Raw genomic sequence first — 24473 nt, forward strand, 5'->3', positions numbered from 1 at the left:
ATTGTACCCAAAGCAGGAAATATTTGTGATACAATTTTCCAAAACACAAAAACCCAAAGATTCATCTGGCTCCCTGCCCTCCTAATCTTCCTGGCTTACAGCTACTGACATTTCATCCATCTGCAGGCTTGCTCCAGCCCCACCAAGCAGGCTCCGGTTTGCTGGGGCTCTTGTTCAGATTTTGCAGGTGAGGTTCAATAATCAAGATCTCTGTTGTGCATTGTGATCAGGTCCCACACAATGCCAGGTGTGCACCTGGAACCCACATTCCAGGCTGGGTGTCCACTGGACTTCAAGGCCACCTGTTGGTGGATACCCAGCTGTACCCACCTCCTGAGAGAGCCCAAAGTGGCAATTAGTCCAGAGCCACCCAGCAATGTCTACATTAGCAACTCAATTTGGCCTCTCAACAATGACCCAATTTGAATTCTAGCACCAAGGGTGATGATAACTAAGACAAACACTTGGGCAAGGCATGCCTCTGTGTGGCTGGAGGGATGAGGCTCATGGGCTGTTTCACTAAGTCATTTCCTATTCACCACACAAAGTTCCAGTTAACCTTAAAATTGTACATTAAATTTGGAAAAAATGCCCAAAGGTAGAATGTGACAATTCTTTGAAGGCAGGAACGACGATTCTTTTAAAATTTCATGTAGCAGTTAACATGATATTTGATGATTATAGCTATGTCTATGGGTACCTTGTTTGGACTATTAAACAACTCAGCTAAAGGCCGTATCATTCCCTATCATGTGTTAAATGAGGTGATCTTGAGAGGAACATATAAAATATATCATATGAGATACTCTAATGATAGGTATTTAAAAAAATACTATAAATTCTTTCGTAAAGTTTAAGATCCTTTAGTAAACAAGATAATCAATTGCTAATTTTTATATACTCTGAGTGATCTCATGTTAAGTTTCCTTGTGTGTGAAAGTTGTTGACTACACAATATCTCTTATCGTTTCCAATTCTAGATTTCTAGAATTAAAGAATCTGTATAATGTTTGTTAGAAATAATGATTTAATATAATTTTCTTTATATCTTAATATTATGATTATAACCAAAACCCAACTAAAACTCTATGTATGTATATATAGACATGTGCCACATTTAATTGGTTATAAGATTCCTTTCCCCCCCCCCCACTGCAACATTTTAACATCTCTGAAATTGGGCTGAATCTTACAATTGATGGCATTTTATGAGTATAACTTCAGGCTCCTCCCCTTTCTCACTGGTACATAAAATAAAGGCATACCTTACAATTGATGGCACCTTACAATCAGTGAAATAAGGTAAAATATATATAATTCAACAGAAAAAAAGGGCTCTCTTCTTTAGGTTGGTTAATTATTCCCCTAACCAGGCAAGATGCCGGCTCAGAATTCTGGCTGAACTACATTAGAATAATTGAGCTTTCATCAACCAGTCATTTGATAAAGTATATAATCACAATTCTCAATTGAGACTGCTACTATGACAACCGATGATATGGTAAAAAGTCTACATGGAAATTCCAAAATGAGAATTTCCATTGCCAGGACTGGTAAGAGTTTCAGCATTAATACAATGTATTTCTCCTAAATTCTCATGGCACACAACTATACATGTACTTAAAACTCCTTAATAGAAGCCTATTAACTGGGTAATATTTGCTAAAGATATTTTATCAATCAATCAATCAAAGATTTATTAACCTACAACAATGTGATACATAGGTTAAACCTGGAGCTAAATGACTCCTTTGAAATTATTAATAATTTTCAAACAAATAGAATCAATATTAAAATATTAGTTTTAAGAGGGAGAAATATTATTATCATATTACAATGATCCCATTATATGTATGACTTTCTCCTAGGTACTTGAAAACAATTTATCCAAAGAAAAGTAAAACCAGGCCTCAGGAGGTCTCTTCTGAGAAGGCCCGAAGGGGGGCTGTTCTGACCCAACAGGGGACATTAAACCTATTGGAAATTCTGGAAAGAAGGACTCTGCCTGACCACAGCTGCGGCTTTTTCCAGGTCGGCTGTTGGCTTTAGTTGACAGAGGAGGAAAATATGTTTTAGTCAAATAAAAAATATTTTTCATAGATATTTTTTACTTTGCCTAGTATATTTTTTTCTGATATTAGGAAGATAATAACCAAACTCATCTCTACACTCAGATCATTAAAATCCAAAGGCCCTCTTCACTTACGTACTTAACCAAAGAATGTCTGGCTTTATTTGATAAAGCCACACTTTTCCAATGAGCACATGGAACAGGAAGAAAAAATCCTGACCACCTTCAAACCAACCTTCATACCATTCTATATCAGTCCTGTTTATTAACAGGGTAGATGTAACAAACCAATTTCCCCAACATCTACAACTTAGTGAAAAAGCTCTGCAAGATAAAACAAGATTCCCAAACATAAGTCACTTCACTGTGCATTTGCCCTCAGTCACTCAGGGGTACTTAGAAATGAGCACTGCTCTCCTCTCCCTCAACATACTACAGCCCCCCAAAACACTTGAGGGAATGATATACATTATCTTACACTAAAAAATTTTATCACTGTAAAATCAGTAGGATAGTTTTGTTAAAGGCAAGGCGAGAGAAAAACAAAAACCAAAAAGCTTTAATTTCCTATTTTAGCAAAGTCACATAGAAAAGACAAGTTACCAATTTTGTGTTTTGACTATCACCATACACGTATCCACAAGAGCCTTAGTTAATTACTATTTAATGAAACGCCTTCCTTCATTTTTACAATGTATGTGACTAGAATGAAATATAGTTATTTTAAGCAAACAATACAAGATCTAAAAATAAGAGATCTGCTATACTGAGAGAAATTGTGCTACAGGAAAACACAAACACATCTGAAATTACCAGGCATCTTCAAACCCAATTTTTAATATATCCTTTCTAGAGTAGAGACCACCAAATGAAAGTGAAAAAAGCACATACATTTCTAAACTGAGTCACAAAAACATGTTCTAACAAAAAATCCACGTAGAATTAGAAGCCCGTGATGGAGGGTTATTATAGAAACCAGCTTCTGGCAAAAACTCAAAGTAAAATCTGTTTTAAGTCCAAATAAAAAAATATGTTTTACGCTACTTTTAATTAGCTTTAAAGTCTACAATTCCCCATGATTGTTGTGAAGGACACAATATAAAGGCACACTGTACTGTAAACGCTGGCATAACCTTAACTATATCAACACCAAGTAACATTCAGAGACGACCACCATTTGCTGCAGGAAATAATTATTTGGCACCAATAAAGTACCCCTTGTTGCTTCTATCTCTCATGCTGTTCTAACCAGAATAAAAGTTGAGGGGTTTCTATACAGTTTCATTGCATGTGTCAGAACTAAGAAAATGAGGTACTTTAAACAAAAATTCAATTCTAATAATATATTTAGCAAGTTTTCTTTTTGTTTGTTTTTTTAATTAAGAGCTACTATAGGTCAGTACAACTGCCCGGAGGTATAGTATAAAATTTAGTTGCTCATAAAATAATGCTCAAGTAAGTTTCATTTAGAAAGTCAAGACTATTCGTGAAAATATGTTCTCAAATTTGGGTTTCCCCAATCTCTGCATCACACGACAATAGGTAAACAGTATTTACATGTGTACCTAAGTAAAATGAGTAGATTAAAAGCATTCGAGTCGAAAATATATCTTCGAAAAGTGGCCACTCAACTATTAGTGCTCCAAATTTTTTAAGTAACACTCAGAGAAGCAACGGTTTTACCACAGTCAAGAACTGCCTAGACTCATACAAGATCCATGGTATTGATGATGACTGGAACCAAACCAATGAAGAGTTGACAGTCTCTGAAAAGGGTGATCAAAATTAAAGGAGTCAGGTCTCTGCATAAGCATTTTACTAGCCAGCTGTAGGGATGCCATGATCCACTGAGAGTTCAGTACAGGAGACCTGGTTGATGTCAGTATTTGTTTAATGTAATACTCTCTCATAAAATTTAAAATATGGCATAAAAAGGAAATGAAAAGGGGTATTTATTAAGTGGCATGTGGCCAAGTTTTTAAAATTAATTAATTCATTTATTTTTGGCTGCGTCAGGTCTTCATTGCTGCACGCGGGCTTTCTCTAGTTGTGGCGAGCGGGGGCTACTCTTCGTTGCAGTGCATGGGCTTCTCATTTTGGTGGCTTCTCTTGTTGTGGAGCACGGGCTCTAGGAGTGCGGCTTTCAGTAGTTGTGGCTCGCGCTCTAGAGCGCAGGCTCAGTAGTTGTGGCACACGGGCTTAGTTGCTCCGAGACATGTGGGATCTTCCCAGGCCAGGGCTCGTACTCGTGTCTCCTGCATTGGCAGGCAGATTCTTAACGACTGTACCACCAGGCGAGTCCCAGCATGTGGCCAAGTCTTAACCAACTACTCTGTGCTGCTCTTCCTAAAGAGGTTACCATGTGAAAGGAGGATGGTCTCACCTGTTGCTTCAGCATGCTAGGAGTGCAGACCAAGCATCTATCTAGGAAAAAAAAGAAGAAATTCTGTCTCATCTTTCTCAGCGAGAGGAAGCCACACAGTTTGCAGTGCATTCTGGATCTCCATGACCTGACTCCAAGCCCTGTGACTTGTACTCCTCATTCACTCACTTTGCAAACAAGACTATTCCTGAACTGAAATGAGCCCTCTGCCTCCCGCCATCCTCCCTGCCCTCTCTTCCTTACAGCCCACCTGTCAGAAGCCTACCCATCCTTCACAATGCAGTCCACAGACACCTCTACAAGGAAGGTTTCCCAGCCTCTCCACGCTGCACTTTCCCACATTTCATCCTGCCTTAGGCAGTCTGACTAGGTGAGTTCTCCAAGGGCCTCACCTCCATGCCTCCCAACAAGAGATAAAAGCACCACACTCACACCTGGCTTACAATCATTCTGTAACAGGAACGATCAAGTCCAGCACTTATAAGTCCATCTAGAACCTTAGATTGCATTGTGGAGTGCAACTGGTCCTGGGCTAACATGGTCTGAAACCAAGGGCTGTCAAGTTTCCAGCTGTCCGAGATGCAGGTTTACACGAGGTACAGTGGTAAAGAACTGAGACATCTGTGAACTGTGTCCTGAGGCTTCCCGAACATGTCTAAGCACAAATGTGGTTTTATAACATTGCATCCATCTAGCATCTAGTCCAGCTGAAAATACTAAAGCATGACTTAAAGCAAGTCCCCATAGGTGCTCAGAGCAAGGCTTCGCTTCATTAGAGTCTAAAATTTAATAGATATTCGCATAGTCAGAGAGAAGTATGGGCTAATGAGGAGCAAGACTCAGTTACCCAGGACAAAGCTGCCTTTATCAACTGGTCTCAATTCATGGCCTGGCGTATTTATTTATAGCACCAGTAGAGAATTTTAGTGATTTAATGAACTAGAAAGGATAATAAATCTCAGCAATTCACTTGAAAGGAGGAAAGCAGTCATATGAATAATCTTAAAAAATGGATAATTAAGAAGACTTTTATATGTGGCTTTGAAACGTGTTTCGTCTGTACTTAACGCTGAATGCAAGAATTTCTACTACATTAGACACACCCAATCTTCAAACAAAGTAATAAAACAGGCCTGTGTGTTCAGGACTGAGTATATGAATAGTCTAGAAACTCACCCCTACCCTGCAAACAAACCACACTGCTAGAGATGGGCAACGTCACATTTCAGATTACTGCAGGGCACAAGCACAAGCAGAAAAATGCACTTCTTAACACGTGTCTGTCTCGGTGAAACACTTTACTAAGAAAAACTGGAGTGTTAAGTAATCACATGTTTTATTTTTCTTCCCCCAAAATAAAGAATTTTCAACTTCGGTCTATATATCATCTTACATTACTGGAGTAAGCATAAATGGAAATGGTCATATCAATAGTGGAGGAGCTGAATACCCTAGCCATGGCTGCAAAGTCTCTTGCTGGGTTGGTGTGTTTATGAAAGGAAACTTACCAGCAGCAATGATTTTTAAAATCATTAGTAGGGTTGATAATGTAAACAAATTGTTAAAATGTAGTGGCTTGAATTGTGTGTTGGCAAAAAATATAGCTTGAATTTCTAAATAACGTATTCAACTGGTTATAAAAGCACATTTTTTGGAAGGTGGGATGAAGTAAACACACTGTTTTGCGCCTGTTGGTTAAAGTGTGTGTCTTACTGTGTTAAGTATTTTAAGCAATTCTGAACTGCACTGGTTCAGAAGGTACTTGAAGTAGATGCAGTGGCTGAGGCCCTCTGAAACCTCTCTGTGACATCTGGCAGTGGCGATACATCACCAAAAGCCATCACAGGAGGAGCCATCAGCTCCCAACAGAAAAGGGAGGCTTAAACAGATAAGGACTGGTCCACAGTCAGGCTCTGTGACTCTTGCCTTTTCACAACTGAAGCTGCTGGTTCCTATGCCTGGACAGTCACTCCAGTGGACCCTAAGCAGCCAAAGTGAACAGCACTGAAGGACCTGTCAAGTGGCCTTGCCTTCCCTATGCCTCCCCACCCACACCTGGGGTCGGGGGTGGGGGGCTGGGGGATTTAGGAACAGTGATGAAACAGCTTGTGTGAATAGATCAGCTACTGTGCATTCCTTTGCCATAATCCATATATTATTTCATTGGGGAATCTCTATGAGATGCAGTAGTAAAAACTGTTGATTTTATTAAAATCTCAGCCCTTGAGTATACATTTTCTTAATATTCTATGTGATGAAATGGGAAGTATGCTTAAAGCATTTCTGGTGAAACTGAAATAGAATGGTTGCCTTGAGAAAAAAAATACTTGTGCAAATGTCTGTGTGAGAGCTGAACCAGCCATTTTTTTCATGGAACACCACTGCACTTGAGAAAATATGCAAAGTATGCTTATTCACACTTAGGTATTTAGCAGACATTTTCTCAAAAATGAATGAAATGAGCCTGTCACTTCAAGGAAAAGTGACTATTTATTGCCAATGAAAAAGCAAAAGTTAGAATTTTAGAAATCTTGATTATTGCCACCATGAGCTTGACAGCTTCCCAAGCTATCAAGACTTCTTAAAGACTGTTTCTGATTAACACAGGTGACATCAGGTAAATGTAATTTTTTATATTGTATAATAATACATGTCAACATTTTAAAGATCTGCATAACTCAGTGAACCAATGTTTTCTAATAACAATGCTATTACATTACAGAATCATGCATGTTGGTAAAAGGTCCATTCAAAGTACAAGACAGATCAATGGATTTTAGTATAAAAAGAATACAAAAAGTTCACTGATGGTTTTAGATTCCACATAGCAATCAACCTTTAAGAAATTACCATTCAAGTTTTGCTGAAGTTATCATAGAATATCCACCATTATCTGAAAAGACTATTAAAATACTCCTTCCTTTTCCAGCTATATGTGTGAGGCCAGATTTTCTTCATAAGCTTCAATCAAAACATTTATTTTTTAAACAAGTAAATGAATATTAAATTTTTTTCTGTTTTCACTTCTATTCCAGTAAATATTAATAGAGATAACCCCTATAAACAAAAGCTCTTTGGGTTTCTTAAAATATTCAAGAGTATAAGAGTCCTGAGGTCAAAAAGTATAGGAACCACTGATGCCTCACCTGGCATCATAAGGAGTTTGGATTTTATTGTAAGTATGATTGTGGTAAGCTACTAAACATTTTCAAAGAAGATCCTTTAAAAAAAAAAACAAAACTGTAAGTGATCAGGGCCAGGTTTTTACACATACCTGCTTTTTGGTTCTACTCTACTAGAAAATAATAATTCTCAGAGCATAATTCTCAACCATTTTTTTGCACATTAGGTAGACAGAATGGAGGACATGAGAAAATGACAATCTCTGACACAAAAAAATTAACAGCAGTTGGGGCTTCCCTGGTGGCACAAGTGGTTACGAATCCACTGGCTAATGCAGGGCCATGCAGGTTCGAGCCCTGGTCCAGGAAGATCCCATGTGCCGTGGAGCAACTAAGCCCGTGTGCCACAACTACTGAGCCTGCGCTCTAGAGCCTGTGCGCCACAACTACTGAGCCCATGTGCCACAACTACTGAAGCCCGTATGCCTAGAGCCCATGCTCTGCAACAGGAGAAGCCACTGCAATGAGAAGCCTGTGCACTGCAATGAAGAGTAGTCCCCGCTCGCTGCAACCAGAGAAAGCCCGCGCACAGCAACAAAGACCCGACACAACCAAAAATAAACAAATTAATTAATTAATTTTAAAAAATACTTAAAAAAAATTAACAGCAGTCAAGGAGCTAATATTGTATTTGTTCTATTACATTGTTTGGCACCTTACCTTTACCCCAACCTCAGAAAATTCAAATACAAGGTACAAGATATATCAATTGACACCTTCTTTGAAGATCTTAAGAGAAAAATTTAAATGAACTTTGAGTAGACAACTGTCTCTAGCTTCATATAAACTAGCAAGAAAGAAGCAAGTTTCTCTCTCTGATAGTTTGCTCTCTGCTATAGGAAAATGAGAAGTAGCAACTGCTGCAAGGTAAGCACAGCTGCCAACATTTAAGAGAATTTGTTATTCACTTTTTTCCTTCATTTAGAGACACACATTAGACAGAAACTGCCTCCCCCTCCAACACACCATTTTAATATCTTCCTATATACTATTTCTATATAGTACAGTATTTGATATTATGTAATATCAAAATATTCTTCTATAATAAGTAATTGAAAACAGTGTGTTGGAAATAAAGTTTAGGTTAGGACTTTGAAGAAGTCCAGACAAAGGAAATACAGCAGTGACTTTTCATTTAAAAATTGCTTAAAATATATATATATATATATATATATATATATATATATATATATATATATATTTATTTATTTTTGGCTGTGTTGGGTCTCTGTTGTTGCCTGCGGGCTTTCTCTAGTTGCGGCGAGTGGGGCCTCCTCTTCGTTGCAGTGTGCAGGCTTCTCATTTTGGTAGATTCTCTTGTTGCAGAGCATGGGCTCTAGGCACACGGGCTTCAGTAGTTGGGGCACGTGGGCTTAGCACTTGTGGCTTGCAGGTTCTAGAGCACAGGCTCAGCAGTTGCGGCACAAGGGCTTAGCTGCTCCGCGGCATGTGGGATCTTCCCGGACCAGGGCTCAAATCTGTGTCCCCTGCATTGGCAGGTGGATTCTTAACCACTGCACCACCAGGGAAGCCCTAAAAATTGCCTTTTCTTAAAAAGCTGGTGTTCAAACACTTCCTCAGCTTCATTCTTGAAACGATTTTAGAGGTTGTACATGTTAGTAGGATTGTGATCCTCCTAGTTACCTTACATTCAGTAATTATATATTATTATAGAAAGACTGTAAAATCAAAATACTCGTTGATCTGACCTCAAGCATCTGATTTTCATATAACCCAACCCAAACACCATTAGGTATCGACATCCCTAACAAACACCCACCTGGTTGAGCACAACACTGGCTGGTGACGATTTTGAGAATGTGTTGGGAGCTGTATACTAGCCCAGAGTTCAGGATTGATTTTGGCATTTTGAGGAGTCTTTCATGGCAGTGACAGGAGAAAGGAGATAATAAAGTAACCCAGAATGTCAGGTAAGCATGGGCTGATCCCGTAAGTCCCAAAGAAATACTTGTTGAACAGTGTTAAATTAACTAGAAAATCTATTAATTCCTGTGAAGATATTCTACAGCATTTACTGAAATATGTGCTGAAATCCTTCGGGGGAGGGGTGGGGAGTCTGCAGAGAGACTGGTAGGGAGTGGGAGTGACTGCCCTTCCTGTTCCAGCAGCCGGGCCAGCTTCTAGCTCCTACTCACCTCATCTCCTGAGGCTACAGGAGGGATGAGGGAAGAAACCAGGAACAGGGAGGGAGCACTCTGGGATGCACCCCTGCCTGGGTGGGTGTCTGACACGGGGGTGGGGGGAAGGGCTATGCAAAAGAGGAAGCAACAGCTAGAACAGCGGGTTTGGCATCTGAACCTGCATCTGGAGCGGGAGGTGCTTCTGGGCCCCTTCTCATATTTTTAATGTGGACAGTAGGATTATTTTAAGAAGAGAGGCCTGCTGAACTCTAGTTAAGAATTTTATCATTTTCTAGACTTCCTAGGAATGTAAGTGATTCCCCAGTAAGCCCCCCAAAACACATCTAAATGCAGTTTGACTATTACACTTGACTTGCCACTACACGTCCCATGAACAAAGGTATGAAAATAGGTGGCGGTCTAGATGTGAGCCCTGTCTTTCCAGAGACCTACAGTGTAATGCCTGAAGGCCAAACTCAGTCCCTCACTACAGAGTACGTGTGTTTGCTGGTGCTGCTGCCGAAAAACTGGATAATACAGGAAAAGGTGGCAATTAAAAAAAAAAAAACTTCACAATGAAAACAAATACTTACACAGGTCCTCAGCCCAGCTGTAGAACTATAAAAAACAAGGTGTGTTTTCCAACTGGGCTATCCATTAACAACCTAAACTAAGGGATATTGTGCAATTCAGCAGCAGAGAGGCAGGTCAATGCTTTCCATTCAGTCTTGGCCAACAGTACTGACTGTTTCCAGTTCAAAATAAAATAAACTGTAGCAGTGGTAAGTCTTAAAGAATGAATTGTCACACTAACAAAGCAGGAATACAGAAAGGGCAGAAAGCAGAAACAAGAAGAACTACAATCCCGCAGCCTATGGAACACAAACCACATTCACAGAAAGATAGACAAGATGAAAAGGCAGAGGGCTATGTACCAGATGAAGGAACAAGATAAAACCCCAGAAAAACAACTAAATGAAGTAGAGATAGGCAACCTTCCAGAAAAAGAATTCAGAATAATGACAGTGAAGATGATCCAGGACCTCGGAAAAAGAATGGAGGCAAAGACTGAGAAGATGCAAGAAATGTTTAACAAAGACCTAGAAGAATTAAAGAACAAACAAACAGAGATGAACAATACAATAACTGAAATGAAAACTACACTAGAAGGAATCAATAGCAGAATAACTGAGGCAGAAGAACGGATAAGTGACCTGGAAGACAGAATGGTCGAATTCACTGCTGTGGAACAGAATAAAGAAAAAAGAATGAAAAGAAATGAAGACAGCCTAAGAGACCTCTGGGCCAACATGAAACGCAACAACATTCACATTATAGGGGTCCCAGAAGGAGAAGAGAGAGAGCAAGGACCCGGGAAAATATTTGAAGAGATTATAGTCAAAAACTTCCCTAACATGGGAAAGGAAATAGCCACCCAAGTCCAGGAAGCGCAGAGAGTCCCATACAGGATAAACCCAAGGGGAAACATGCCGAGGCACATAGTAATCAAAATGGCAAAAATTAAAGACAAAGAAAAATTATTGAAAGCAAGGGAAAAATGACAAATAACATACAAGGGAACTCCCATAAGGTTAACAGCTGATTTCTCAGCAGAAACTCTACAAGCCAGAAGGGAGTGGCATGACATCTTTAAAGTGATGAAAGGGAAGAACCTACAAACAAGATTACTCTACCGGGCAAGGATCTCATTGAGATTCGATGGAGAAATCAAAAGTTTTACAGACAAGCAAAAGCTAAGAGAATTCAGCACCACCAAACCAGCTGTACAACAAATGCTAAAGGAACTTCTCTAAGTGGGAAACACAAGAGAAGGAAAGGACCTACAAAAACAAACCCAAAACAATTAAGAAAATGGTAAAGGAACATACACATCGATAATTACCTTAAACATGAATGGATTAAACACTCCAACCGAAAGACACCGGCTTGCTGAATGGATACAAAAACAAGACTCATATATATGCTGTCTACAAGAGACCCACTTCAGACCTAGGAATACATACAGACTGAAAGTTAGGGGATATAAAAAGATATTCCATGCAAATGGAAATCAAAAGAAAACTGGAGTAGCAATACTCATATCAGACAAAATTGACTTTAAAATAAAAAATGTTACGAGAGACAAGGAAGGACACTACATAATGATCAAGGGATCAACCCAAGAAGAAGATATAACAATTATAAATATATACACACCCAACATAAGAGCACCTCAATACATAAGGCAACTGCTAACAGCTAGAAAAGAGGAAATCAACAGTAACACAATAATAGTGGGGGACTTTAACACCTCACTTACACCAATGGACAGATCATCCAAACAGAAAATTAATAAGGAAACACCAGCTTTATATGACTCAACAGACCAGATAGATTTAATTGATATTTATAGAACATTCCATCCAAAAAGAGCAGATTACACTTCCTTCTCAAGTGCGCACAGAACATTCTCCAGTATAGATCACGTCATGGTTCACAAATCAAGCCTCAGTAAATTTAAGAAAATTGAAATCATATCAACCATCTTTTCTGACCACAACACTATGAGATTAGAAATGAATTACAGGGAAAAAAATGTAAAAAAAACCACATGGAGGCTAAACAACATGTTACTAAAAAACCAAGAGATCACTGAAGAAATCAAAGAGGAAATCAAAAAATACCTAGAGACAAATGACAATGAGAACACGACGACCCAAAACCTATGGGATTCAGCAAAAGCAGTTCTAAGAGGGAAGTTTATAGCAATACAATCCTACCTCAAGAATCAACAAACATCTCAAACAATCTAACCTTATACCTAAAGGAACTAGAGGAAGAAGAACAAACAAAACCTAGTTAGCAGAAGGAAAGAAACAATAAAGATCAGAGCAGAAATAGAAACAAAGAAACCAATAGCAAAAGATCAATAAAACTAAAAGCTGGTTCTATGAGAAGATAAACAAAATTGATAAACCATTATTAGCCAGACCCATCAAGAAAAGGAAGGAGAGGACTCAAATCAATAAAATTAGAAATGAAAAAGGAGAAGTTACAACAGACACTGCAGAAATACAAAGCATACTAAGATGCCTACTACAAGTAACTTTATGCCAATAAAATGGACAACCTGGAAGAAATGGACAAATTCTTACAAAGGTATAACCTTACAAGACTGAAGCAGGAAGAAATAAAAAACATGAACAGACCAATCACAAGTAATGAAATTGAAACTGTGATTAAAAATCTTTCAACATACAGAAGTCCAGGACCAGATGGCTTCACAGGTGAAGTCTATCAATTAGAGAAGAACTAACACCAATCCTTCTCAAACTCTTTCAAAAAGTTGCAGAGGAAGGAACACTCCCAAACTCATTCTATGAGGCCACCATCACCCTCATAACAAAACCAGACAAAGATACCACAAAAAAAGAAAATTACAGACCAATATCACTCATGAATACACATGCAAAAATCCCTAACAAAATACTAGCAAACAGAATCCAAAAACACATCAAAAGGATTATACAGCATGATCAAGTGGGATTTATCCCAGGGATGCAAGGATTCTTCAATATACACAAATCAATCAATATGATACACCATATTAACAAACTGAAGAAAAACCACATGATCATCTCAATAGGTGCAGAAATAGCTTTTGACAAAATTCAACACCCATTTATGCTAAAAATGCTCCAGAAAGTGGGCAAAGAGGGACCCTACCTCAACATAATAAAGGCCATATATGACAAACCCACAGCAAACATCATTCTCAATGGTGAAAAACTGAAAGCATTTTCTCTAAGATCAAGAACAAGACAAGGATGTCCACTCGCACTACTATTATTCAATGTAGTTTTGGAAGTCCTAGCCATGGCAATCAGAGAAGAAAAAGAAAGAAAAGGAATACAAATTGGAAAAGAAGAAATAAAACTGTCACTGTTTGCAAGTGACATAATACTATATACATAGAGAATCCTAAAGATGCCACCAGAAAACTACTAGAGCTAATCAATGAATTTGGTAAAGTTGCAGGATACAAAATTAATGCACAGAAATCTCTTACATTCCTATACACTAATGATGAAAAATATGAAAGAGAAATTAAGGAAACAATCCCATTCAAAACTGCAACAAAAAGAATAAAATACCTAGGAATAAACCTACCTAGGGAGACAAAAGATCTGTATGCAGAAACCTATAAGACACTGATGAAAGAAATTAAAGATGATACAAACAGATGGGGAGATATACCATGTTCTTGGATTGGAAGAATCAATATTGTGAAAATGACTATACTACCCAAAGCAATCTACAGATTCAATGCAATTCCTATCAAATTACCAATGGCATTTTTCACAGAACTAGAACAAAAAATCTTAAAATTTGAATGGAGACAAAAAGGACCCCGAAAAGCCAATGTGGTATTGAGGGAAAAAAACGGAGCTGGAGCAATCAGACTCCCTGACTTCAGACTATACTACAAAGCTACAGTAATCAAGACAATATGGTACTGGCACAAAAACAGAAATACAGATCGATAGAACAGGATAGAAAGCCCAGAGATAAACCCACACACCTATGGTCAACTAATCTATGACAAAGGAGGCAAGGATATACAATGGAGAAAAGACAGTCTCTTCAATAAGTGGTGCTGGGAAAACTGGATAGCTACATGTAAAAGAATGAAATTAGAACATTCCCTAACACCATACACAAAAATAAATTCAAAATGGATTCGAGACCTAAATATAAGACTGGGCACTATAAAACTCTTAGAGGAAAACATAGGAAGAACACTCTGACATAAATCACAGCAAGATCTTTTTTGATCCACCTCCTAGAGTAATGGAAATAAAAACAAAAATAAACAAATGGGACCCAATGAAACTTAAAAGCTCTTGCACAGCAAAGGAAATTACAAACAAGACGAAAAGACAACCCTCAGAACGGGAGAAAATATTTGCAAACGAATCAACGGACAAAGGATTAATCTCCAAAATATATAAACAGCTCATGCAGCTTAATGTTACAAAAACAAACAACCCAATCCAAAAATGGGCAGAAAACCTAAATATACATTTCTCCAAAGAAGACAATACAGATGGCCAAGAAGCACATGAAAAGCTGCTCAATATCACTAACTGTTAGAGAAATGCAAATTAAAACTACAATGAGGTATCACCTCACACCAGTTAGAATGGGCATTAGAAAATATACAAACAACAAACGCTGGAGAAGGTGTGGAGAAAAGGGAACTCTTTGCACTGTTGGTGGGAATGTAAAGTGACACAGCCACTATGGAGAACAGTATGGAGGTTCCTTAAAAAACTAAAAATGGAATTAGCATATGACCCAGCAATCCCACTCCTGGGCATATACCCAGAGAAAACCATAATTCAAAAAGACACATGCACCCCAATGTTCACTACAGCACTATTTACAATAGCCAGGACAGGGAAGCAACCTAAATGCCCATCGACAGACGAATGGATAACGAAGATGTGGTACATATATACAATGGAATATTACTCAGCCTTAAAAAGTAATGAAATTGGGTCATTTGTAGAGACGTAGATGGATCTACAGACTATCATACAAAGTAAGTCAGAAAGAGAAAAACAAATATCGTATATTAACACATGTATGTGGAACCTAGAAAAATGGTATAAATGAACTGGTGCAAGGCAGAAATTGAGACACAGATGTAGAGAACAAACGTATGGGCACCAAAGGGGGAAAGTGGCGGGGGAGTAGGGTGCTGGTGTGATGAACTGGGAGACTGGGATTGACATATATACACTAATATGTATAAAATGGATAACTAATGGGAACCTGCTGTATAAAAAAGTAAAACAAAACAAAAACAAAGCATAAATACAATGATCCCATCTTCAAAGACAAGGCAAATTCATCAGGTGATACATTCAGAATGTGGTGCTTGTGAAATTTTGTTTGTAATACGTATGGTAACTGAGGCTAAAATGTTTACACTCTCTGAACATGGGGACCTCCCCTGCTCATATACTATTAGAGAAAAATAAAGTAGATTTTTAAAAAACTAAGTAATTAGATAGTTTTTGAGGAAAAAAATTAGAAATTGAAGAAAATGTTCACATTTTTGTGTTCAGGTTACTGGCATTGGGTTTACACATTTCTAGAGATACATACATCGTGGTTTTGGTTTATTGTCTATTCTTTGGCTGCCTTCACAATCTCTAAAATAATCATCTTTTTCTGGCACATGACTCACCGTATTTGCACAGTAATTGCCACAGTAAAAAGCCTACAAATATTTCTTGCTCGATCAAAAGAGGAGAGGGAGCCTGATGTTTCTGAGGTATTCTCAGATTTAAAGGACACAAAAGGAGACTCTAGAAACTCTGTAAGCAAGATGGTTGCTGCAGGGATGGTCACAACACATCTTGTCCGGGGAACTGAAGCTAAAGGCCTGAGAGCTTTTGACTTTGTGGATTTAATATCATGTTCAACTATGTGCTTCTCTGTGCCTCTGAAGGATTTCAAAATCACCTTATAAAAGAATTTATTTCAGCTAGAACCTCAGAGGATAAAAGGACTTAAAGGAGATTGAGAGATGGGGAGATGTCCTGAACAGCAAGAAAGCACAAAAGGAGAAAACAAGTGGTTGCATTCCACTTTAACAGATGGGTTAAAGAATAAACAAAGGAAGAGCACATCACTGATATTTACCAGAGAGCTCCGGCTCCCTGTATTTTGAAATGTTCCCAAGGTGAACCCACTGCCCACCGTTGCTTAAAAAACTGAAATCCAAAGAGAGCAGGTTCTAGAATTCAATTCACATCACTCAGATGTGAATCGAGTCAGTTGGCTAAGGCTTTCTGACAGTTAAGTGACCTGTTCCTACACACTGGCACAGTTTAGCACTTTACAGACAGTATCCTATTTAATCCTCATAACCACTCTCTGTATTATTATACCATTATAAATTATACATGTTCTTCAACTTCCCCGTTGCTGATGGGATGCTAAATCACCAATGCTAGATCCACAGATGCCAAAGGACTACATTGCTTTATGAAAAATTCATTGGAAAAAAAATGGAGAACGCAGACTATGTTCATTTATTCAAAAAACATTTACTGACCATCTTCTATGTACCACACACTTGGGACACATTAATGAACAGACATAAAATACCTGGCCACATGGAACTTACTGTCTAGCAGGGACGGGAAAAGAGAATTCACCAAAAATAAACAATAAATAAATAAGTCATATGGTAATTTAGAAGTTAGTAGATGCTATGGAGAAAGGAAAATGTAAAGCATTCCAAGAGGGATACCAGACACAGTTTGCAACTGTAAACAGCATAGACATCACTGACGAGGTGGTTGGTAGCTTAGTGAAGACCTGAAGGCAGTGAGAGAGCTGGCCATGAATGCATCTGGGGAGAAAATACTACAGGCAGAGGGAAAACCCAGCATAAAGACCTAAAAGTGGGAATGTGCCTGGAGGGTTCCAGGATCAGCAAGGAGGTAAGGATGGCTGGAATGGAGAGCATTCCATTGCAGGGAGGGGAGTGGGGAGGAGGTCAGAGGTCTTGGTAACCAGAAAGTGTCAGGCTTTGTGAATCATTATGAGTGACATGGAGAGCCAGAGAAGGGTTTTAAGCATATGCAACCTATGGTTGTTATGTCAATAACATATTAAAGGAAGGCAGGGAAGAAGAAAGGAGAGGCCACTGCATACCATCCAGGCAACAGGTGCTGGAGACTTGGAGGAAGGTGCTTGCAGTAGACGTGAGAAAAGGGGTTGAACTCCTGGATTTATTTGGAAGACTGGATTCTGGATACATCTGGAAGATAGAGCAGCAGGATCTGCTAACAGCCTGGATGTAAAGTGGGAGAGAAAGAGAAGAGTCAGGATGATTCCAAGGTTTCGGCTTGAATAACCCCAAAAATGGAGCTACCCTGACACCAAAATAGGGCAGGCTACAGGGAGAGCAGGTTTACAGAGGAAGATCAGAAATTCTGTTTTAGTCCTTAAAATTGAAGTATATTTTACGTATTCAAGTGAAGAAGTCAAAAAAGTAGTTGGATATATGCATCAGGAGTTTAAGAGACCTACTTCAACTGGAAATACACATTGGGAGTCTAAAGGAGCTACATGGTACTTTATTAAAATCTTACAATTGTTTGTGACAAGAGTCCCACAAGAACTGAGCCCTGAAGTATTCCAAATTAACAGGCTGGTGTGAAAACAAACAAACAAAAAACCACACACGTTTTTAAAAAAAATGACTGAAAAGCCAGTGGTACAGAAGGAAAAGCAGGAGACTGTGGTGTCCTCAAAATCAAATGAAGAAAAATCAAATCAAAAGAGAGAATGACCAATTATATCAAGTGCTGCCAAGAGTAAAGAGGAGAATTGATTGTCAGATTCTGCAATTTACAATATTTTCTTTTGAAAAAGCCCTGGTGACTCTATCCCACACAGCCCCCACCACAGAAGACATGAATATCCACTGAATGTGATGTTATCTTTTAATTTTGTCACAAACTGAATTCATTTTTCTAAAGAATTATTCAGAAGGAAGGATTTACTCCAGTTTAATATTTGGGACTCAAGTCAGTAGATCTGTTAAGAAATACCAGTGATAAACTGTAGCTGCTAACAGTAATCTGCTAGTTCCTATTAACAGATTACTGCTAACTGAATTCCATTCAATTCCTATCCCTTAAAAAATAATAATCAAAATACCTCTAGGTAAATTGGAAATAAAAGGATAGATTTCCTCTGTCCTGATGAGGAATTATGATAAAACAAAAGCCAATATTGTACTACTGTTTTTTCTATTAAAGAACAAAAGTTTGCACATTACTGCCATTACTATTTGATAATGTTCCAGATGTATTTTATAATGTTCCAGAATGCTAACACTAGTGCAGCCTGCCATAAAACCAAAATAAAAGGTATAATTATTAGAAAGAAGTAGACACAAGTGTCATTACGTAACTAGGAAACCCAAGAGAATAAACTGCAAAGCTCTTAGAGTAAGAACCAGCTATAAAATAAACTTACAAAAATCAACAACCGTCTCTGTCAGCAATAGGCAATTTGAAGAACCCATCACAAGAGCAACAAAAACATAAATACCTAAGAAGAACCCTAACAATAAATATTAGGACTTATATAAAGAGTAAACAAACAAACAAAACACCTCTGCTAAGAGACAGAAGGTCTGTATAACTTTTCACATCCCTTCAGAGAAACACTGACTACTTTATATGTACATGACAGTCCTTGCCAACGAACCAAAATAACTGGATATTTCTCAGTTCTAAGGATTTATCTGCAGACCATTCCAGGTTAAGATGGCACGTTTAACAAAACATTCAAGCACATCCTCTCTCTAAACTCCACAAAAATGGCAGTAAAGAGTTCTTTCCAGGTCTTCCCTGGTGGCGCAGTGGTTGAGAGTCCGCCTGCCGATGCAGGGGACATGGGTTCGTGCCCCGGTCCGGGAAGACCCCACATGCCGCGGAGCGGCTGTGCCCGTGAGCCATGGCCGCTGAGCCTGCGCGTCTGCTCCGCAACGGGAGAGGCCACAACAGTGAGAGGCCCGCGTACCGCAAAAAATAATAATAATAATAAAAAAGAGTTCTTTCCAGAAGACAAAGATGCAAGGACTTGAAAAACTGTAGTGGAAATTACAACAAAATCATGAAAGTGGAAAGCAGATGGACAAGTAGCAACTCAGCAGCCCTAAGAGTGAAATGCTCCACCACCAGTGAGAAAAGCTGAGAAGCACTCCAGTTTGCTTCAAAACTGGAGAAAGGGTAGCGGGCTAAAATAAGGTTAGCAGCCTTACTTCCCGGATGCCCTTCCCACCTCCTGGCTGTGGAGCTCTGGCCCACAGTCCCTGCCTGAGCCCAGCAAGACCGGAGACTGATTCTTGGGAGAGTAGATAAAACAGGTAAGTATTTGGACTGTGAGAGCACCAGAACCTTCCCCAAAGTGAAGAGGATGCTAAGACTCCAGCCAGATGTCTCCCCAGCACTGGCAGCTGGACCCTTTCCTCAGCGCAGGGTGCTGCCTGATGACCACCCTCTGACCAACCCAACAGGAAAAGACCTCGTATGTGGTCCCAGTGAAAAAGAAACCAGTAACAGTCAAAAGACTGACACTGAGGAGCCTAAGGGGATGGGTGGAGGGCAATGAGAGATAGGGGACCACTTATTTTACAATAAGTATTTTAGTATTCTTAGATTTAAATTATGTGCATGTATTAGTATAAAGATAGTAATACAATTTTTATTTGAAAGGACAGATGACTATAATTATGATTTTTAAAAGAACAGTGTGACTTCCTCTAGCAGATACTTCTATATATTCTAAATGTACATTTAAAAAGATTTAACATTGATTAAGATAAGAGGTCAATGATAGATAAGTAAGACCTAAAACAGAATCAGACCCAAAAGCTAGTCAAGATCTTAAAATATAATAAAGGGAAGACCACAACCCATTGAGGAAAGGATGGACTGTTTAACAGATGGTGCTAGTAGACTAGATGGGCTGGCTCAGGAGGAGAAGGTGCTGTAAAACAATTCACATCCATGTGCTAATATAGAACTAAATGTACAAGTCTAATATATTTCCAAAATTTTCGTTTCATTTACCTCACGTCTGTTTATATTTTCAAACGTAAATATTTACAAGGAAAAGTCATAATGGACAAGATGGAGAGAGCTGACTACATAAAAGTAAAAATATCCTGTTGTTTGGAAAATACCATAAAGTAAATTAAAAGACAAATAACGAGCTGTGGAGGAAAAAAAAATTACAAATATGATAAAGGCACAATGCTTTTTACATTAAGAGCATATTTATATTATATGCTCTTTATATTACGAGCATATGTTATATAATATATATAGAATATTTAATTATACATATATTATCTCTTTATATTAAAAGATACTTTAACTCATTTTTAAAAATCATCATTTAACAATAAAATGGACAAAGTACCTGGACAACTCTCAGAAGGCAAAATGAACAAATACAAAGCAAATTATTAATTTCACTAGTTACCAAAAAAATATGAATTAAAATAAGACCACATTTTTATAGAAGATTAGGAAAGATTAAACACTGGAGTGCTGATACTATGGAAAGACCGTTCAGTGTGTAAGGGCATCGATGTGCTCTAGCATAAGCAATTTGGCAACAGGCCTCAAGAGTCATAAAAGAGTTCACCTCTGCCCCAGGAATTCTGCTATAAATCTAGCCTGAGCAAGTCAGAGACAGTAAGACTTTCAGACAAGGGCATTTACCCCAGCTCTGCCTGTGTGTCTGCTACTACTTTCTGAGCCTACATCCTTTGCCAGACTCTGTTGAAGACCTTCCTCTATCTGGTTCTTGCCATCGCTCCAAAACTCTATGTTGCCGGCACAATTATTACCCCCATTCTATGGATAAAGGAAGCACAATCAAATAATTAGGTAATTAAGGTCACTTAGATCAGAAGTGGCCAAGCTAGGATTTGCAACCAGAATTTAATATCATACCTCCAAACACTGAAAATGGAAATATGTCAAAAAAGAGAAAACTAGCTAAATAAACTTTGGCATACCCATCATTAAAAATCTTACTTTCAAAGAAGATTTAAGGGCATAGGAAATGTCTGTGATAAATTAAGCGAAAAGGCAGCATTTAAAAATACAAATGAAATTAAAGTGCCAATTTTGCTTAAAAGTATATATACGCAGACAAATAAAACGGGACAAATGGAAGCATATCATCCCATGAACAGGTGATTATTTCTGGATGTACCTGTGATTTTTATTTTTTTAACTTTTTTTGGTAATTCCCAAAATGTCTACAACAAGGACAATGGCTTTTCATTTTAAAATGTTTAAAAACCACAGAAAGAATAGAAATTCTCAACTGTAGATGCTTAGAAGGCCTCAAGTTTTAAACATGGAATGAAAAGTTTAGGTGAGCAGTTACTGCCTTAGCTGCACAGCATTACTGCTGAACTACAAGGTCCATCAAACGAGAGAGGATTTTCCACTATTATTTTCTTCTCAGAGTGAAATGGGGAAAATTAGCCTTACGGAATCTGCTTGATAACCAGAAAGTTAACTAGCACATAACACAAGAGTAAAGAAAACCTCTGCAATCCCCAATAGATGCTGGGAGTCACTATACTACCATAAGCATTTTGAACTGACTGATCGAATTCTGATTATTATTTACACAGTAAAGTTGGAAAGGTTTCATAAAAACAAAAAGCCTAAAGACACGTAAATATGTCTGTACTATTTTGTGTGGAACAGTTTTAAGAGTTCCTTGCAAGGTAAACTGGAATTAGTTGGCTGCGGAATATCTGTTTTGAACGTAAAAGAATGAACATTTTAAAAAAATTATCTTCGTTTGGATGTGTGTGTGTTGGGGAAGGGAAGGAGTGGGTGAATCTGTAGACAAACTGTGCCTTTCCTTTGTTATTTTAAAGTATAACGTTACAAGTGGTTTAACTTTTTGCAAAGAATCATGGCAAAGCACTTTCTAGGAACAAAACAATTTACAAACTGACAATGACATTTTTGGGCCACAAATTAGCAAAGGCTTTTGCATGGATATAGGATTATATTTCACTTTTAAAATTTCTTAAATACGTCTTCGGAGTTTAGAAAAATGATGCATATACTTCGTAGATTTGTGTGCCCCAAAGAAAAAATAAAAATAAAAAAAGTTGCTTCCACCTCTTTTGGAACTTTGTTACACAAGTTCTTAGTGCAAAGACTGGTAAAGGTAGAACAGCAGAGCTGCTAGCATTATCACTCCATACAACAGCATTAATAAATAATTCTGAAATTACTTAGTGAGAAAAAGTGGAATTGCGTGAACTCACCCTTACCTGAGCTGAGGCCAAGAACTGAAAAGGGTCATTCAAAATCTTTAGAAAAGTTAGAGTCCTATTCAGAAAACCAAAGGTAGACCCGTCCACTTCCCCTGGAAGACCCGTTGCTGTGGTAACCTGCAGTCACCCCTCAGAGTCGGTACATGCTAGGGGAGGGGATCCTCCCAGAGGCTGGAGGATGGTTAAGAGGGGAAACGGGGGAGGGAGGAGGAAAGAGGGTTAAAAGAAGATGAAACCCCTTGGGTGCGGCAGGGGTCAGGAAGGTGGGCTTACTACTAGGAAATTCAACACGCCCAAAAGAAATTCAAAACACCAGTTAGAACAATGTCTGGACGCTGGAGTCGTATTATACAGTTCAGCTAAAGTTTGAACCATTAGAGGCGCTTCCCTCCCTCCCTCCCCGGCGGGAACAAACCACTCTTTGTGAGTTCCTGTCTATGGAAAACGAAGCCAGAGTTTCGTCTCATCAGTTACAAACTGAATGCTACTTTGCAAAACTAAAATCTTGACTTTCTTAAATTAAACCTATGCTTCCCAAACTCTGCTGCACTATTGGAATCACCGAGGGAACTTTATAAACTACACACCGTGTTTTAATTGGTCTGGGGTGCAATTTTGAGCAGAGTTTTAAAAGTCTCCAATGATCCTTTTGTGCAGCCAGTTTTAGGAACTACAGTACTCTAAGAAAGGAAAAAAGAAAGCACAGTTATCTCCCTTTGTCTTTTTACGGCTAATAATAGAAATTAGCTGGCTTTCTCCAAGCACACACAGGACAATAGGTTTCTTGATAAATAGGAGTCCCCGGTATGCCCTAACAATACTTTCTTTGAGATTAAAAAAAACAAAAACTGGCAACATAAGCCCTTTCTTCCCAAGAGAGCAAATATCCTTCTTACCGAAACACCAAACTTACACATCTATTTTAAGAGCGAATTGGCAGTGAATACAGCTCAGAACTTGGAGGACGAGCTCCAGGACCAGAAAGAAACTGAACCCGCAGAAGCCCACCAGCATTCGCGGGGGTCCTGCGGCCACAGGGGCTGGGCGAAGGCCGGGGTGTCGGTCGGGCCCCGCAGGCTGCGCCCCAGTAAAGTTGTTCCAGGGAACTTTGCTCCCGTTTCCAACCCGCGCCTCCCCGGGAGAGGGGCGCGGCCCCGCCACCTGCTCGACGCCTAGGCTGCTCGGCCGCGCCCCCTCCTTGGACCTCGGCCACCTTCGGGGGTCGCGCACTCAAAGAGCGCCCGTACTGCCGGCAGGAGCCTCGGGGGGTTCGCCTCGCCCCTCCCCGGCGTCCTCAGCTGCAGCTAGCCCTGCCCTCGGGCCCGGACGCCAGGACCTCCGCGCGGGGCCAGCACCGTCCCGCCTGGAGCTCTTCCGGAACCCCACCCGCGCGGCCAGCGCCTCTCGAGCCGGGACGGGGGATCCGGGCGCCCCCACAACCCCTGTCCCGACGCCGGCCGGCAGCCCCGTCTCTGCCCAGCCAAGCTCTGCCCCTCCGGCCCGCGGCCGGGAGCGCGCCCCTGGCCCGGCGGTCCGACGCTGCGCACGCGCGGAGGCGCCCGTCCGCTCGCTCACGGTCCCCTCACTCACCGCTCGCTGTCCTTGTCGCCTCAGGCAGCGCCCGCCGTCTGCTCTGCTTACTGCTCGCTGCCCCGGCTCGGTGCCCGCTCCTCAGGCCCCGGCCCGGGCACTCGGGGAACCAGCGCCCGGCGGGCTCGGCGGGCACCCGCACGCAGGGCACGCTCCGCGGGGCCGCGCACGCGCGCACCCGAGCGACGGGAGG

The 24473-nt window shown here is 39.7% G+C and overlaps 1 protein-coding gene across 1 annotated transcript in view; it reads right to left on the reverse strand.

Annotated features, from left to right (window-relative positions):
• BTBD3 (BTB domain containing 3) overlaps positions 1-24406 on the reverse strand; it is a gene marked incomplete at its 5' end in the record, with an annotated part of 38799 nt that extends 14393 nt beyond the window's left edge. Inside the window, one exon of the mRNA XM_082670566.1 lies at positions 24281-24406. The remainder of the gene's footprint in view (positions 1-24280) is intronic.
• Positions 24407-24473: the final 67 nt, after the last annotated feature.

The sequence above is a fragment of the Grampus griseus genome (assembly GCF_964374135.1).
Source record: "Grampus griseus genome assembly, chromosome: 14".
NCBI classification, from domain to species: Eukaryota; Metazoa; Chordata; class Mammalia; order Artiodactyla; family Delphinidae; genus Grampus; species Grampus griseus.